General features: G+C 38.6%; 1 protein-coding gene across 1 annotated transcript in view; it reads right to left on the bottom strand.

The window, feature by feature from the left end:
- LOC101823246 (vomeronasal type-2 receptor 116-like) overlaps positions 1-16,455 on the bottom strand; it is a 46,987-nt gene that overhangs the window by 29,982 nt on the left and 550 nt on the right. The gene's annotated exons all lie outside the window — the stretch shown is intronic.

Raw genomic sequence — 16,455 nt, 5'->3', positions numbered from 1 at the left:
CCAGAGGCCTCACAATCCCTGACTTCAAACTTGACTATAGAACTACTGTAATTAAAACATCTTGAAACAGGCACAAAAACAGAGGGGTAGACCAATGGAATCAAATCGAAAACCCTGATATCAATCCACACACCTATGATCACTTGGATCTTGACAAAGAATCTAAAATTATACAATGGAAAACAGAAAGCTTCTTCAACAAATGGTGCTGACATAACTGGATGTTTGCATGTAGAAGAATAAAGATAGAGCCATATCTATCCTCATGTACAAAAATTAAGTTCAAAAGGATCATAGACCTCACCATAAACCAACCACACTGAACCTCATAGAAAATAAAGTGGAAAGTAGTCTTTAACACATTGGCACAGGAGGCCACTTCTTAAATATAGCACCAGTAGCACAGACACTGAGAATAACTATAAGTGGAACATCTAAAAATGAGAAGCTTCTGTAAGCAAAGGAAATGGTCAACAAGACAAAATGGCAGCCTACAGAATGGGAAAAACACTTAAACAAACCCACATCTGACTGAGAACAGATTTCCAAAATACACAAAGAACTCAAGAAACTAGACAGCAAAAGACCAATTAACCCAAATAAAAATGGGGTACAATTCTAAACAGAGAACTCTCAACAGAGGAATCTCAAATGTCTGAAAGGCAATTAAGGAAGCTCAACATTCTTAGTCATCAGAGAAATGCAAATCAGAACAAATCTGAGATATCATCTTATACCTGTCAGAATGGCCAAGACCACAAACACTGATGACAGTTCATGCTGGAGAGAACTGGGGTAAGGCTAACACTCTTCCATTACTGGTGTGTTATGTGCATTCTTCCCTCCATCCTGGTCCCAGAGTCCCATCTTTTCCAATTGAACACACCAGATGCTATATCAATTATGAAGCTGTTGGCCATTTGCTATCATTTCTTATTAGCTAACCCTGACTTAATTATTAACTCGTAACTGCTAATTTGAGTATTTCCATGTGGTCTTCTCTTACCAGAAAAGGGTCCGGACCTCTTACTCCTCTCATGTCCTACATGGTTGCTGACTGTGTCTTCATTTTTCTGAACCCTCCACTTGTCCTAGTCCCACCTAACTTGATTCCCCATTGGGCAATAGCATGCTAATTATCAACCAATAATAAAAATACACACACAAAAGGACTTCCCCCATCGTCTCCTCTTTTTTGTCTAAATATAAAGAATGGTTTCAACTTTAACATATTCAACATATTTAACATATATAACAGAACAGTTATCAAGTAAAAACTATCATTACAATATTTAGTCCATTAATATTTGGTAAGATTAAAAGAAAGTATTTTATCATCTATCCTATCTGTGTGAGTCTAAAGTCTTATATGTAGCTTATTTATATTATAACTAAGGAAAACTATAATTATAACTACCTGTCTTCAACTCCATCAAAGACTACAGAAAGATAATATATAAACACTAGAATTGACAGAGACATCTTTCTAACTTGCCAGTCACCCAATGGTCTTTTGAAATTTGGGGGGCATCAATCTTCAGCACATAGGGCAATGTATCTGGCAAACTTCTCTGTGAAGCAGGAGATTTTCAAATGTCTGCCTACATAGCAGTTTGTCAGTCATTTTTTTTGTAGAATGTCTTTCAAAGTATACCATGAAGTAGAAACTCTTTAGGACTGTCCCATCAAGTTCAGCAGTCACTTTCCTCTGGATTCTGAGTATCCAGGCTATCAAACAGTAAAAGGCAAGAGCAGTTTCTTGCCCGATTGTCTAATCTTGTCATGTTGAAAGCAAACTCCATAATGAGTTTCTACAATGCCTTTCTTCCTCTTAGATGTAATTGGTTTGCCAGGAGTAGTTTTGTCTCACTATCATGAAAAACCCTAAACCTTTTAAATGTCATATATTCTGAAGGTCTTTGAAAGGTTTGAAGAATATCTATCTATCTTAAATACCTCTCAGAATATATAGGAAACCGAACTAACCAAACTAAAAGTTCTGAATATTATAGGTGACTATATACAATATTTATTTAATAAAGAATTACATTTTAAAAGATCAGTATAAACACAATACTTAAACAAGAGAAATATGCATATCACAAATTTGACCTGAAATTTGTATCAATGAATGAAAATCCATACCAATACAAAAATATTCATTTCTGTATCATATTCCTAAAAAAGAATGACTGTGATCATTACCATTTAAAACCAATCCTGTATATATGAAAACAAATATTTATAAACAATATTTGGGAATGCGGGCATTGTTCTCTCCGAACTACTTCCTGCTATTGGGGGGGGCTGTCTTGGGGATCCCAAGAAGATACAGAAATCCTGATTGTAGTTGTGTGTAACTGCATAATCTCAAGTGTTTTGGGGAAGTTGGATCACCTGGGCCAATGCTTCAGGGTGTCTTGCTTTATCAATCCATATAAGCATGGAAGGAATCCACAACATTTTATTTTCTGTGGAAACACAAGTAAAAAGTCTTTTTCCCAAGTAACCTGTGCTTGTATTTAAATTGAGAGGTAAAGGCAGTTTTTAAATATATAAGTTAAGTTAATTAAGCAGCATTTATAATCAAATGTATTTTAGCAGCTCTTGTTTCTTCCTTACTGATTGAACAACTGAAAGACAAAACAATAGCATAGAGAATCCAGACCCTCTGTGTATTTTCCATTTTTACATGACTTTTTTTATTACTCTATATTATTTAACTTTATTTTTTACATTTTTGAGACAGGGTTTCTCTGTGTACTTTGGCTGCACTTGAAATTCCTGTCTTTGCCAAATCTCATCACTTCCTGGCTCCTGTCTGTACAGACTTCTAGATTTCTTTTTTAAGTATTTTTTTATATTTTATCTTTAAATTTAAATGACAAACAAGGTTGCCTCACATGTCAATTCTAGGTCCCAATACCTTTCCCTCCCCTCCTCCTGTGCCCTCCCACCAACCCCTCAAATATCCCCTGATTTCACCAGGGAGGCTGAGGACCTCCATGAGGGTGTCCATAGTCTGGCATTTCATCCAGGGCAGGGCCTAGACCCTACCCCCAAGAGTATAGGGTGAGAGTGCATCTCTCATTGTTGGATGGGAACCCAAAGTTCATTTGTATACCTGGGGTAAATACTGATCTACTACCCAAGGCTCAATAGATTACCTAGGTCTCCTCAATGGCACCCACATTTAGGGGGTCTTGATCAGTCCCGTGCTGGGTTCCCAGGCATCAGTCTGGGATTCAAGAGCTAACACTTTTCAGGTCAGCTGTTTCTTGGGGTTAAATCAGCCCAGTCTTAACCCCTTTGGTCATCAGTCCTCCCTCTCGGTCAATGGATTTCTTGAGTCAGCTCAGGGCTTAGTCATGGGACTCTGCCTCTGCTTCCATCAGCCACTGAATGAAGGTTCTGTTTCCCAGACTCTCTGGGCATGGGATTGTTGGCTGGCACTCCCCAGATCTATGTCTAAAATCCATATATGAGAGATCACATGCCATGTATCTCTTTTTGTGACTGGGTTACTTCACGCAGGGTGGTTTCTTCTAGTGCCATTCATTTGCCTGCAAATTTCAGGATTTCATTGTTTTTATCTGCTCAGTAGTACTCCAATGTATAAATGTACCACATTTCTCTATCCACTCTTTGGGTGAGGGGCATCTAGGTTGCTTCCAAGGTCTGGCTATTACAAATAATGCTGCTATGAACATAGTGGAACAGCGATCCTTGTTGTATGAATGGGCATCTTTTTGATATACGCTTAAGAGTGGACATGCTAGGTCTTGTGGTAAGTTTATTCCCATTTTTCTGAGGAATCTCCATACTGATTTCCAAAGTGGCTGTAGAAGTTGGCACTCCCACCAGCAGTGGAGGAGTGTTCCCCTTTCACCACATCCTCTCCAGCATAAATTGTTGAAGGTGTTTCTTATTTTAGTTATTCTGACAGGAGTAAGATGGTATCTTAGAGTTGTTTTGATTTGCATTTCCCTGATGGCTAAGGATGTTGAACACTTTCTCAAGTGACTCTCAACCATAATAGACTCCTCTATTGATAATTCTCTATTTAGTTCTTTAGTCCACATTTTAATTGGATCCTTTGGTGTTTTGGAGACTTGCTTCTTGAGTTCTTTGTAAATTTTGGAGATCAGTCCTCTGTCAGATGTGGTGTTAGTGAGTATCTTTTCCCATTCTGTGGTCTGCCTTTTTGTCTTGCTGACTGTGTCCTTTGCCTTACAGAAGTTTCTCAGTTTCAGGAGGTCCCATGTGTTAATTGTTGATCTCACTGTCTGTGCTACTGGTAGTATGTTCAGGAAGCTGTCTCCTGTACCAATTCGTTCAAGGGTACCACCCACTTTCTCTTCTAAGCGGTTCAGTGTGGTTGGGTTTATGTTGAGGCCTTTGTTCCATTTTTACTTTTTTTCATGGTGATAGACATGGATCTATCTGCATTCTTCTACATGCCAACAACTAGTTATGACAGCACTATTTGTTAAAGATGCTTTATATTCCTTGTCGAGGATCAGATGTTCATACATGCATGGGTTAATACAGGGTATTCAGTAGAGAGGTCTACCTGTCTGTTTTTGTGCTAATACCAAAATTTTTTCAGGACACCACTTCTATAATAGAGCTTGAGGTCAGGGATGGTGATGCCTCCAGATGTTGCATTGTTGACTAAGTTTGTTTTGCCTATCATGGGTCTTTTGTTGTCCATAAAAAAATGATTATTTTTCTTTCAAGTCTGTGAAGAATTGTGCTGGGATTTTAATGGGAATTGCACTGAATCTGTAGATTGACTTTGGCAGGATTGCCATTTTAACTACATTGATCCTACCTATTTGAGGTCTTCTTTAATTTCTTTCTTTAAAGACTCAAGGTTCTTGTGATACAGGTCTTTGACTTGTTTGGTTAGCATTATCCCAAGGTATTTTATGCTGTTTGTGTCTATTGTAAAGGGTGATGTTTCTCTGATTTCTTTCTCAGCCCTTTTATCATCTGTATATAGTAGGGCTACTGATTTTCTTGAGTTGATCTTGTAGCCTGCCACTTTTCTGAAGGTGTTAATCAGCTGTAAGTGTTCCCTGGTAGAGTTCTTTGCGTCATTTATGTAAACTATCATATCATCTGCAAATAGTGAAAGTTTGACCTCTTCTTTTCCAATTTGTATCCCCTTGATCTCCTTTTGTCATATGGCTCTGGCTAGAACTTCAAATACAATATTGAAAAGGTATGGAGAGAGTGGACAGCCTTGTCTTGTTCCTGATTTTAGTGGCATTACATTGAGTATCGGTCCATTTAGTTTGATGTTGGCTGTTGGTTTGCTGTATATAGCTTTTATTATGTTTAGGTATGTTCCTGTTATCCCAGATCTCTCCAAGACCTTTGTCATGAAGGGTTGTTGGATTTTGTCAAAGGCTTTTTCTGCATTTAGTGAGAGGATCATGTGATTTTGTTTTTCAAATTGTTTATTACTTTGATAGATTTTTGTATGCTTAACCATCCCTGTATCCCTGGGATGAAACCTTCTTGATCATGTTTAATGATTGTTTTGATGTGTTCTTGGATTGAATTTGCCAGTATTTTATTGAGTATTTTTGCATCAATGTTTATGAGGGATATTGGTCTGAAGTTCTCTTTCTTAGTTGTGTCTTTGTGTGGCTTGAGGATCAAGGTTATTGAAGCCTTGTGGAATTTGGCAAAGTCCCTTCTGCTTATATTGCGTGGAATTCTTCGAGAAGGATTGATATAAGCTGTTCTTTGAATATCTGGTAGTATTCAGTGCTGAGACCATCTGGACCCAGTCCTTTTCACTTGTGAGTCTTTTGATTACTGCTTCTATTTCCATAGGGGTTTTAGGTCTATTTAAATTGCTTATTTCTTCTTGATTTAATGTTGGCAAGTGATAGCTATCCAGAATATTGTCCATTTCCTTTAAATTTTCAAATTTTGTGGAGTACATGTTTTCAAATTATGACCTGATGATTCTCTGAATTTCCTAGAGTCCATTGTTATGTTACCCTTTTCATTTTTGATTTTGTTAATTTACGTGTTCACACCCTGCCGTTTGGTAAGTTTGGACAAAGGTTTGTCTATCTTGTTGATTTTATCACAGAACCAAATTTCCATTGCATTGATTCTTTGTAATATTTTCCTAGTTTCTACTTCATTGATTCCATCCCTCAGTTTATTTACTGGTGTCTACTCTTCCTGGGGGCGTTTGCTTCTTTGTGTTCTAGAGCTTTCAGCTGTGCTGTTAATTATCTAGTATAACTATTCTCCAGTTTCTTCATGTGGGCACTTAGTGCTAAGAAATTCCACCATAGCACTGCTTTCAAAGTGTCCCACAGGTTTGGGTATGTTGTGTCTTCATTCTCATTGAATTCTGGGAAGTCTTTAATTTCTTTTTTTATTTCTTCTTTGACCCAGGAATGGTGCAAATGTACATTATTCAATTTCTATGTGTTTGTAGGATTTCTGCAATTTGTGTTGTTTTTGAATTCTAATTTATCACATGGTGGTCTGATAAGACGCATGGAGTTATTCCAATTTTTTTGATATGTTACCAAGTACATGGTCAATTTTTAAGAAGGTTCCATGTGGTGGTGAGAAGAAGGTATATTCTTTTATATGTGGATGGAATGTTCTATAGATGTCTGTTAATTCCAATTGGGTCATAACTTCTATTAGACCCTTTGCTTCTTTGTTGAAGTTCTATCTGGTATTCCTGTCTAGTGGTGGGAGTTGGGTGTTGAATTCTCACAGTATAGGCGTGTGTGGCTTTATATATGATTTAAGTTTTAGTAACATTTCATTTACGAACATGGATGCCTTTCTATTCGGTGCATAGATGTTCATAATTGAAATTTCAAATTGGTGGATTTCACCTATGATGCGTATGTAATGCCCTCCTTCATCTCTTGTGATTGATTTTACTTTAAAGTCTAATTTATTAGATATTAGGATTGCTACCCCCGCTTGTTTCTTGGGTCAATTTGATTGGAATATCTTTTCGCAACCTTTAACTCTCAGGTAATGTCTGTCTTTGTGGGTTAGGTGTTTTTCTTGTATGCAGCAGAAGGATGGGTTCTGTGTTTGAATTCCTTCTGTTAGCCTGTGCCTTATATTGGAGAGTTAAGGTGATTAATATTGAGTGATATTAATGACCATTAATTGCTCATTCTTCTTTGATTTGGAATGGTTGTTGGTGGTGGAATTATGTGTAGAATTCCACCCCTTTTTTCTTTTGGCTGTTGGTAAAGTGGGATTATCTTTTTTCTGGTTGTAGTTAACTTCCTTGGGTTGGAGTTTTCCTTCCAGAACTTTCTGTATAGCTGGGTTAGTGGATACTTATTGCTTGAATCTAGTTTTTTCAAGCAATATTTTTTTCTCCATCTATAGTGATTGAGAGCTTTACCGGGTATAGAAATCTGTGCTGGCATCCTTGGTCTCTTAGTGTTGGTAGAATATCTATCCAGAACCTTCTAGCTTTCAGAGTTTCCATGGAGAAGTCAGATGTAATTCTGATAGGTCTGACTTTATATGTTCCTTGGCCTTTTTCCTTAGATGCTCTTAATATTCTTTTTCTTATTCTGTATATTTGGGGTCTTAATTATTATGTGGCGAGGGGACTTTTTGTGGTCCTCTCTATTTGGTGTTCTGTATGTTCCTTGTACCTTCATTGGCATGTCTTTCTTAAGGTTGGGAAAGTTTTCTTCTATGATTTTGTTGAATATGTTTTCTGTCCCTCTGAGGTAGTTTTCTTGTCCTTCTTCTATACCTATTATTCTTAGGTTTCGTCTTTTCATGGTTTCCCATATTTCCTGGATTTTGTGTGTTGGGATTTCTTGGACTTAAATTTTCTTTGGTTGATGAATTCATTTCTCTTAGTGTATATTCAATACCTGAGATTTTCTCTTCCATCTCTTGTATTCTATTGGTAATGAGAGAATCTACAGTACCTGACCATTACCCAGCATTTCTATTTCCAGCCTTTCTTCAGATTGTGTTTTTTATTGTGTCTATTTCAGTTTTCAACCCTTGTACAGTTTGAATTGTTTCTTGCAACTTTCAGTTTATCTTTTCATCCATTTATTGCATTTTATTAATTTTTTGGGTTCTTTTTCTTCCATTTCATGTATTTCTTGGTTTCCTTTTTCTCCCATTTCTTGCATTTTTTGGTTGATTTTTCTTCCATTTCTTGCATTATTTGTTTTTTTCTTCCATATTTTTATTCGTTTTTACTTACATTTCTTGCATTTTTGTTTGTTTTTTCTTCCATTTCTTTGAGGGATTTTCCTATATCCTCTTTTAGGGCCTCTATCATTTTCATGAAATTGTTTTTAGGGTCATTCTCTTCTTCATTTGCATTGGAATGTTGTAGTTTTGTTGGTGTGGAATCTCTAGAATCTGGCAGTGTCATATTTGTTTTTCTGTTGCTGAGTGTGTTTTTGTATTGTCTCTTTCCCATCTCTTCTTCTAGTGGCTGCAGAAAGAGCCACTTACTTGTCTGGTGGTTTGGGGACCACAGTTCCCTTTCAGAGGGTGCAAGCAAGTCCAATACTCTTTTAGTTCTTCAATTCCTCATCCTAGTTATGGTCCTGTGGGTGGAGAAAAAGCCCAGGAATCTGGGGTGTGTAGTCTTCTACCTGGTCCCCTGGTCTCGTTGGTTGGGGAGAAGACCTGGTATCTGGGGTGCTTGGCTTCTGCCAGAATGGGAAGCTCTGTGGCAGTCTAAAGGCAATCCCCAGACACAGCAATGCAGGCCACTATGCAGGGCCTGTTTTACCTGGTCCTGCCACTGGAAGTACTGGTCCCCTAGTCTTGTTGGTGGAAGTTAAGTCCTGGGATCTGGAGTGCTTGGCTCCCTCTGGGATGGGAAGCTCTGTGGCAGTCTCTGGGTAATCCCCAGGCACTGGAATCGACTTCTATATTTCTATGAGTAACTAATAGCTAGCTCTGCCCTCTGATCTCCAGTCAACCTTCATTTTTCAAAAACAAATAACATATCACAGAACATATCTGCTAGAAAACTTCACCACAGACTCTGCTGGGATTAAAACCCCAGACATTCCTATATCTCTTCAATATTGTACTTGAAGTTCCAGTTAGAGCAATAAGACAACAAAAAGAGATCAAAGGGATACAAATTGGAAAGGAAGAGGTCAAACTTTCACTATCTGCTGATGATATGATAGTTTACATAAGTGACCCAAAAAACTCTACCAGGGAACTCCTTCAGCTCATAAAAACTTTCAGTAAAGTGGCAGGATACAAGATCAACTCAATATAGTCATTAGCCCTGCTATATCTAGATGGCAAAAGGTCTGAGAAAGAAATCAGAGAAACATCACCCATACTATTGCCACAAACAACATAAAATACCTTGGGGTAAAACTAACCAAACAAGTGAAAGACCTGTATCACAAGAACTTTGAGTCTTTAAAGAAAGAAATTTAAGGAGACACCAGAAAATGGCAAGATCTCCCATGTTCTTGGATAGGTGGGATCAACAGAGCAAAAAATGGCAATCTTGCCAAAGCAATCTACAGATTCAATGCAATCCTCATTAGAATACCAGCACAATTTTTAACATATCTTGAAAGCTCAATAATCAACTTTATGTGGAAAAACAAACGACCCAGGATAGCCCAAACAACCCTATTCAACATTGCAATATCTAGAGGCATCACCATCCCTGATTTCAAGCTCTATTATAGAGCTGTAATCCTGAAAACAGCTTGGTATTTGCAGAAAAGTAGACACATAGACCAATGGAATCCAGTTGAACAACCCAATATTAACCCATACACGTATGAACATCTGACCTTCAACAAAGAGGTAAAAACATACATTGGAAAAAAGAAAGGATCTTCAACAAATGGTGCTGGCATAACTGGATGCTGGCATGTAGAAGAATGTGGATAGATTCATGTCTATTGCCATGCACAAAACTTAAGTCCAAATGGATCAAATACCTCAACATAAATCTAGCCACACTGAACCTCTTAGAAGAGAATGTTGGAGGTACCCTTAAACAAATTCGTACAGGAGACTGCTTCATGAACATAACACCAGTAGCACAGACAGTGAGATAAACAATTAACACATGGGACCTCCTGAAACTTAGAAGCTTCTGTAACACAAAGGGCACAGTCAGAAAGACAAAAAGGCAGTCCCCAGAATGGGAAATGATATTCACTAACCCCACATCTGACAGAGGTCTGATCTCCAAAATTTACAAAGAACTCAAGAAGCAAGTCTCCAAAACACCAAAGGATCCAATTGAAAAGTGGGCTACAAAACTAGAGAATGCTTAATAGAAGAATCTAAAGTGGCTGAGAAGCACTTGAGAAAGTGCTCAATATCCCTAGCTATCAGGGAAATGCAAATCAAAACAACTCTGAGATAACATCTTACTCCTGTCATAATGGCTATAATAAAATGATTGAACACAGTTTATTCTTGAGGGTATGTGAGAAAGGGGAACACTCCCCACTGCTGGTGTGAGTGCCAATTCATACAACCACTTTGGAAATCAGTATGGAGATTCCTCAGGAAAAATGGGAATCAGCCTACCACAAGACCCAGCAATTCCACTTTTAAGCATATACCAAAAGGATGCATATTTGTACAACAAGGATGTCTGTTCCACTATATTCATAGCATCATTATTTACAATAGTCAGCAACTGGAAGCAACCTAGATGCCCCACAACTGAAGAGTAGATATAGAAAATATGGTAATTTACATAATGGAGTACTATTCAGGGGAAAAAAGCAATGAAATCTGGAAATTTGCAGGCAAATGGATGGCACTACAAGAAACCATCCTGAGTGAGGTAACCCACTCACAAAAAGACAAACATGGTATTTACTCACTCATATATGTTTTACACATGGATCAGGGGAGTGCCAGCCTACATTCTTACTGCCAGAGAGTCTTCAAAACAGAACCTTTAACCAATGACTGATGGAAGCAGAGGCAGACACCCACAGGTAAACACTGAGTTGAACTCAAGGAACCGTGTGACAGAGAGGGAGGACTGATGAGAATAGAGGTCAAGACTGGGCTTGTTTAACCAACAGAAACAGCTGACATGAACAAGGGGGAGCTCTTGAGCCCAAGACCAATGGCTTGGAATGCAGTATGGAACTGATCCAGACCCGCTGAATGTAGGTGTTTGTGAGGAGGACTAGGCAGTCTATGGGGCCTTGGGTAGTAGATCAGTATTTATCCCTGGAATACAAATGGACTTTGGGTACCCATCCCTCAATGAGAGATGCTCTCTCAGCCTGGACTCCCTGGGTAAAGGAGTGGGGATTGGGAGATATTGGGTGGTGGGGGGTTGTGGGAGAGCATGGGAGGAGGGGAGTGAGAGGGAGCAGGATCTTGGATTGATATGTGAAGCTACCTTGCTTCTAATTTAAATTTAAAAATAAAATTAAATTAAAGAAAACAGCAGCTATTTATTTAGACATGGTACTATGGTTCTGCAACCTCCGGCCTGCATTTATCTTTTCACATGCGATAGCAATGGCCACAGAGTCTTGCTTAAGAAACCAGTTTGCTCAGAACTTTTTGATGCAGGGGCAATGGTAAAATTATTGAACAATTTGATGCTATAATCTTTTCAGAGAATACTTGAAAATGATCTGATTAATATTAACCCTGGGTTTGAAGACAGGGTCTCATAGACAGCAAGCAGTATTTATTGAGATATGATGGTTGAAGACATTGCAGAGATATATGGATGGCCATTTGCATTCTTTCTGTACTGAAGAAACAACCTTTGTTCTTTTTCTAGTTGTGATCCCTGAGAGACTCCATCTTATAAGTTACTAAAAGGAAAATAAAATGAGACAAATGGATAAGAAGAATTTTTATAAATCCTAAGAAAGTGGCAAGAATCCTTACTGAATATTACATAGCATTCTCTTGAATCACACTCAGTAACAAAGTGCACACACCTATTTCTTGATGCTAATGAGTAGTCATATTTTCAGTTAAGTGGCTTTTGCAATTAGATTGCCCTTAGTTAAAGGAAAGTATCCATGACAGTAACTTAAAAATAAACACTTAATGTTCTTGAAGCTCCTGACAAATGGCATCATGAGGAACAATGCTGTGACAGGCCAAATCTAACATATCTGTAACTGACAGATACATCAGTGCTGACCACATCAGTTCAAAATTTCAGATGCTGACAATATCATAGCTTTCCCTATTGCTCCTAGTCTCCCCAAATCCACAAAACTCTCAAGAAAAGTGGTTGGTTTGCAATCAAAATTCTATTCTGTTTTTCAAACTTATAGTGTAATCTCTTTAATGATTTTAATCATGAGCACATTAATTTAGCTTCCAAATTTCAATGCATATGCAAACAGATATACCTGTTGAATTCATGCTAGTATTTATTGTCAATATTTCCTTGTGTAGCTATTTGGTCTTGGCGGAGTTAGGCTCACTCATTTTTGTTCTTAAAATTTTTAAGAGGATGGACAGATATCTTGGTTCAAAATATCTTTGATGAAGAAACACCGGAATTTGGGTTCCATCCCCCAAACTATGTCAAAATGCCAATCAAAGCTGTCCATGCTTGTAGAACCAGAACTGGGAGGATGGAGGGACCAGATCTCGGGGCTCACTATAAAGCCAGCTTTTCCCACTCAAGATTCCATATCCCTGGGAGACATAGTTTCAAACTCAAGATCGTTAAAACAACTCACAAATTTGAAATATGATTTCAACACTCACTTATTTCTGTGGCCTAATATGTGCATGCACACCATCATACAATTACATGTACATGTATCATTTGATTATATGTTGGAGGGCCCCTCTGGTTAAAGGTTGAAATTAATCATTACCCAACAGCTTTCTTCAAGCTCAGCATGAGATAGGAAGACTCCCTTTCACTAGCACAGGTTTACTCTTTTCTAAATGACGTTATTTAGAGTTAACTCTGAGCCGGAATGTCTGACTTATGTCAAGCATGACCCTTGACACCATTCCTTGCAGACACCCTCTGCTGGCTACCATATATGGTAACTAGGATTTTTGCTTTGACTATTATGATAAAACCATGCTATTTAATGCAATTTACGTGATGCTCCAGCCATTGTCCCCATTCTTTATATCTCACTGCACTCTGAAATAAAGTTGAGTTGTTTCACCGAAGCCATCGCAGGCAAGGCTGTTTTCATCATACTTCCAAGGCCTCTTAACTCCGTTCCCTGATGACTTTCCCTCCTCCTTCATGAAAAAGTGGTCAACAGTGCCTGAATAAAAGAGGAATTCACGGCATTGTCCCCATCCTTTATATCTCCCCAAAATCTGGAATAAGGTTCATCTGTCTCACTGAAGCTGTTTCCTATAAAGCTGTTTTTGCCATAGTCACAGGCCATACAAAGTCCTACTAGACACTTTTGCTACTTTTGTCCTCATGACTTGGTGGCCCATGGACCATGGGATGATGGAAAGAGAAAGCCACAGCTGGTGCTTAGACAGGTACTTCTGGAATGTGCAGTACTTGTGTGCACCCTTCCTCTCAAGAAAGAAGCAGCGTATTTTTCCTTGACATCCCACTAGAGGACCAGGATACTTATTTTTCTTCCCACACTGGTATCAACAGAGGATAGCCATGTACTTTACCTGGCAATCCCACCAGAGGACCCACAGTTTTTTCTCTTCCTCTCTGTACTGTAATGTGAAAAATCTGCTTCTTAACAGACAAGATTTCCTATTCTCCTCACCTTTTAATAATAAAGTGCCTAAAGTTGTGATGTTCTTCAGGCCTTTCCCTACCACCATATGAGGTGCATCCCATCCCACATGCCATATAATCACTCATCCTGTGAGTCCAAAGTCCTATATGTAGCTTATCTTTTATCACAACTTAGGAAAAGTATATCTATAACTATCTGCCTTCAACTCTATTAAAGTCCACAGAAGGATAATACATAAACACTAGCGTTGACAGAGACATCTTGCTGCATGGACAGTCACCTGAAATTCCTCTGTAATGTTGGGGCATCCATCTTCAGCCCATAGGCCACAATGTGTCCAGAAATCTTCTCAGCAAAGCAGGAAATTTCAAACTGTCCATCTGCATCAGCAGTCTGTCAGTCATTTTTCTGTGTCCTGCATAAAGTCTTGTATACTCTTCCATGAAGCAGGAACCCTGAAGGCCTATTTGGTCCTGCATATCCAGATTATACAGCAACAATCAAACAGTCTATGCAAGAGAAGTTTCTTTCCCTAATGGCTAATCTTGCCATGTTGAAAGCAAACTCTTTGATGCCCATCTTCCTCTCAGATGTAATTGATGTGCCAGGAGCAGACATTTCTCATTATCAAGAAAAACCCTAAACCATTTTAAATGCCATTTTCTGAAGGTCTTTGAAAGGTGTGAAGACTGTCTACCTATCTGTCTAGAAAATGTAACTTACATAACTATAAATTATGACTATTATAAGTAAATATCTATAGTCTGTATTTAATTATGCATTACATTTTAAAAGAACAGCATAAGTACAATATTTAATCAAGAGGCAAAATATACACATATCACAAAATTGACCTTGAATTTGTCTCAATAAATGAAAATCCATACCAATACAAAGTGTTCATTTCCATACCATAATCCCCTTTTTCTTTAAAATGATATTGGTTGTGATCATTATAAACAATCCCATTTAAATGAAAACAAAGATTTATAAACAAGATGGGAATTAGGACATCGCACATTCCAAACTGCTTCGTGCTGGAAGGGGGCACTGTTCATTCCATGGGGATGATGACAGAAACTCAGAAACCTGTATAAGTCCTTAGTTTCAGGATCTGCATCATTTTAGCTGTTTCAGATGTTGAAATCACTTGGGCCATTGCTTCTGGGGGTCTTGGTTCATTAAACCACATAAGCCTAGAAGAAATCCTCAGCTTTTCATTTTCTGTAGAAACATAAATAAAAACTCCATTCCTAAGTAGCATATCCTTACACTTAAATTTTGAATTCAAGGCACTTTCAAAAATATAAGTTGAATTAATTCATCAGAATTCATAATCAAGTGTACTTTAGCAGTTGTTCCTTCCTTAGCAATCAAAAACTGAAAACCACAGTATCCAGACTTTCTGCGCATTTTCCATATTTACGTGGCTTGTTTTTCTATTATTTTTTTATTCTAATTCTTTTACTTTTATTTATTTTTCTCTGAGACAGGGTTTCTCTTTGGAAATCTGCCTGTCTCTCCCTTTGCAGCAAAACCTACCGGCTTGGCCCACCACAGCCGTTTCTCTATATATTTATCGTTATTCTGTTTCTTTTCTCTCTCAATCCTACATATACTTTTAAACACACTGTAAATCTTTAGAGGTTTTTCGTCATCCAAGTCTGACTTTACTGTAAACCTTTATGTTTTTCTGGCCACGTGTCTTATCTGTTAAAACTGAAGCAGTTAACTGCAGTTTTTCCAAGATGAGGGGCATAAGCATGACTCCAGCTCACTGGATCAGTCTATGGTTGTCATGACTGTCTTGACCAGCAAGGAAGATGCAACACTCGGACTCTTCTTTAAGCAGTTTATTCAGGAACCTTGAACAATCTTCTGACCCCGGGGAGTGCCCGCCCACAGCTTAAAAGCCCTTGGGCGGCCAACCCTAATATACCACGTGGAACATGCAGATAGATCCATGTATGTGGAAGCCAGCCTGATATCCAGCCTTGACAAAATAAGGAGTTGTTTATCACAGAGAGCACTTGCTGTTGGGCTGGCAGAAGGTGGAAGCCAGCGCCATCTTTTTTTTTTTTTTTTTTTTTTTTTTTTTTTTGGTTTTTACGAGACAGGGTTTCTCCGTATTGTTCTGGAGGCTATTGGTCCAGCCTGGCCTCAAACTCACAGAGATCTGCCTGGCTCTGCCTCCTGAGTGCTGGGATTAAAGGCATGCGCCACCACCGCCTGGCCTAGCCAGCGCCATCTTAAGGTACGGCATTTCGCAGCTCTCTACAGTTCCCCCCTTTTTGTTTTAAATGCAACAGGCAAGAGTAGAGGTCTGATCTCTGGCATAGACAGGGACATTGTACTGATTTTTCATTTGGTGTCATCCACCCAACGAGCATCAGACCCATGCGATACCCTCTTTTTCAGAGGCGGGATGCTTTTTGGGTACCAACCCGCATGCAATTAGATGTGCTCTTCTCTGGGTCACTATTAGCTGACTCACAGTGCAGTGCTCTGCCTTGCATCCTGAGTGTATTTAATTAGTTGTTAAGGTGGCTAACCATGCCTGGGGGACTGTCCTTCTTCAATAGTGGTAAAGGCCTGAATGATCATGGCTGCATTGCGTCTTTGTGTGACTCTAGTCTTACATAGAAACCACAAGCAAAGCCAGAGAGACCAACACCAAAAGACCTGTTAATGCTCCTATGCCCACCCACTCTTTTATATGGTTCATCCCAGA

The sequence above is a fragment of the Mesocricetus auratus genome, unplaced genomic scaffold, assembly GCF_017639785.1.
Source record: "Mesocricetus auratus isolate SY011 unplaced genomic scaffold, BCM_Maur_2.0 Super-Scaffold_100037, whole genome shotgun sequence".
Lineage (NCBI taxonomy): Eukaryota > Metazoa > Chordata > Mammalia > Rodentia > Cricetidae > Mesocricetus > Mesocricetus auratus.
The sequence above is the reverse complement of the archived record's forward strand: the minus strand, read 5'-3'. Positions and strand labels throughout refer to the sequence as shown.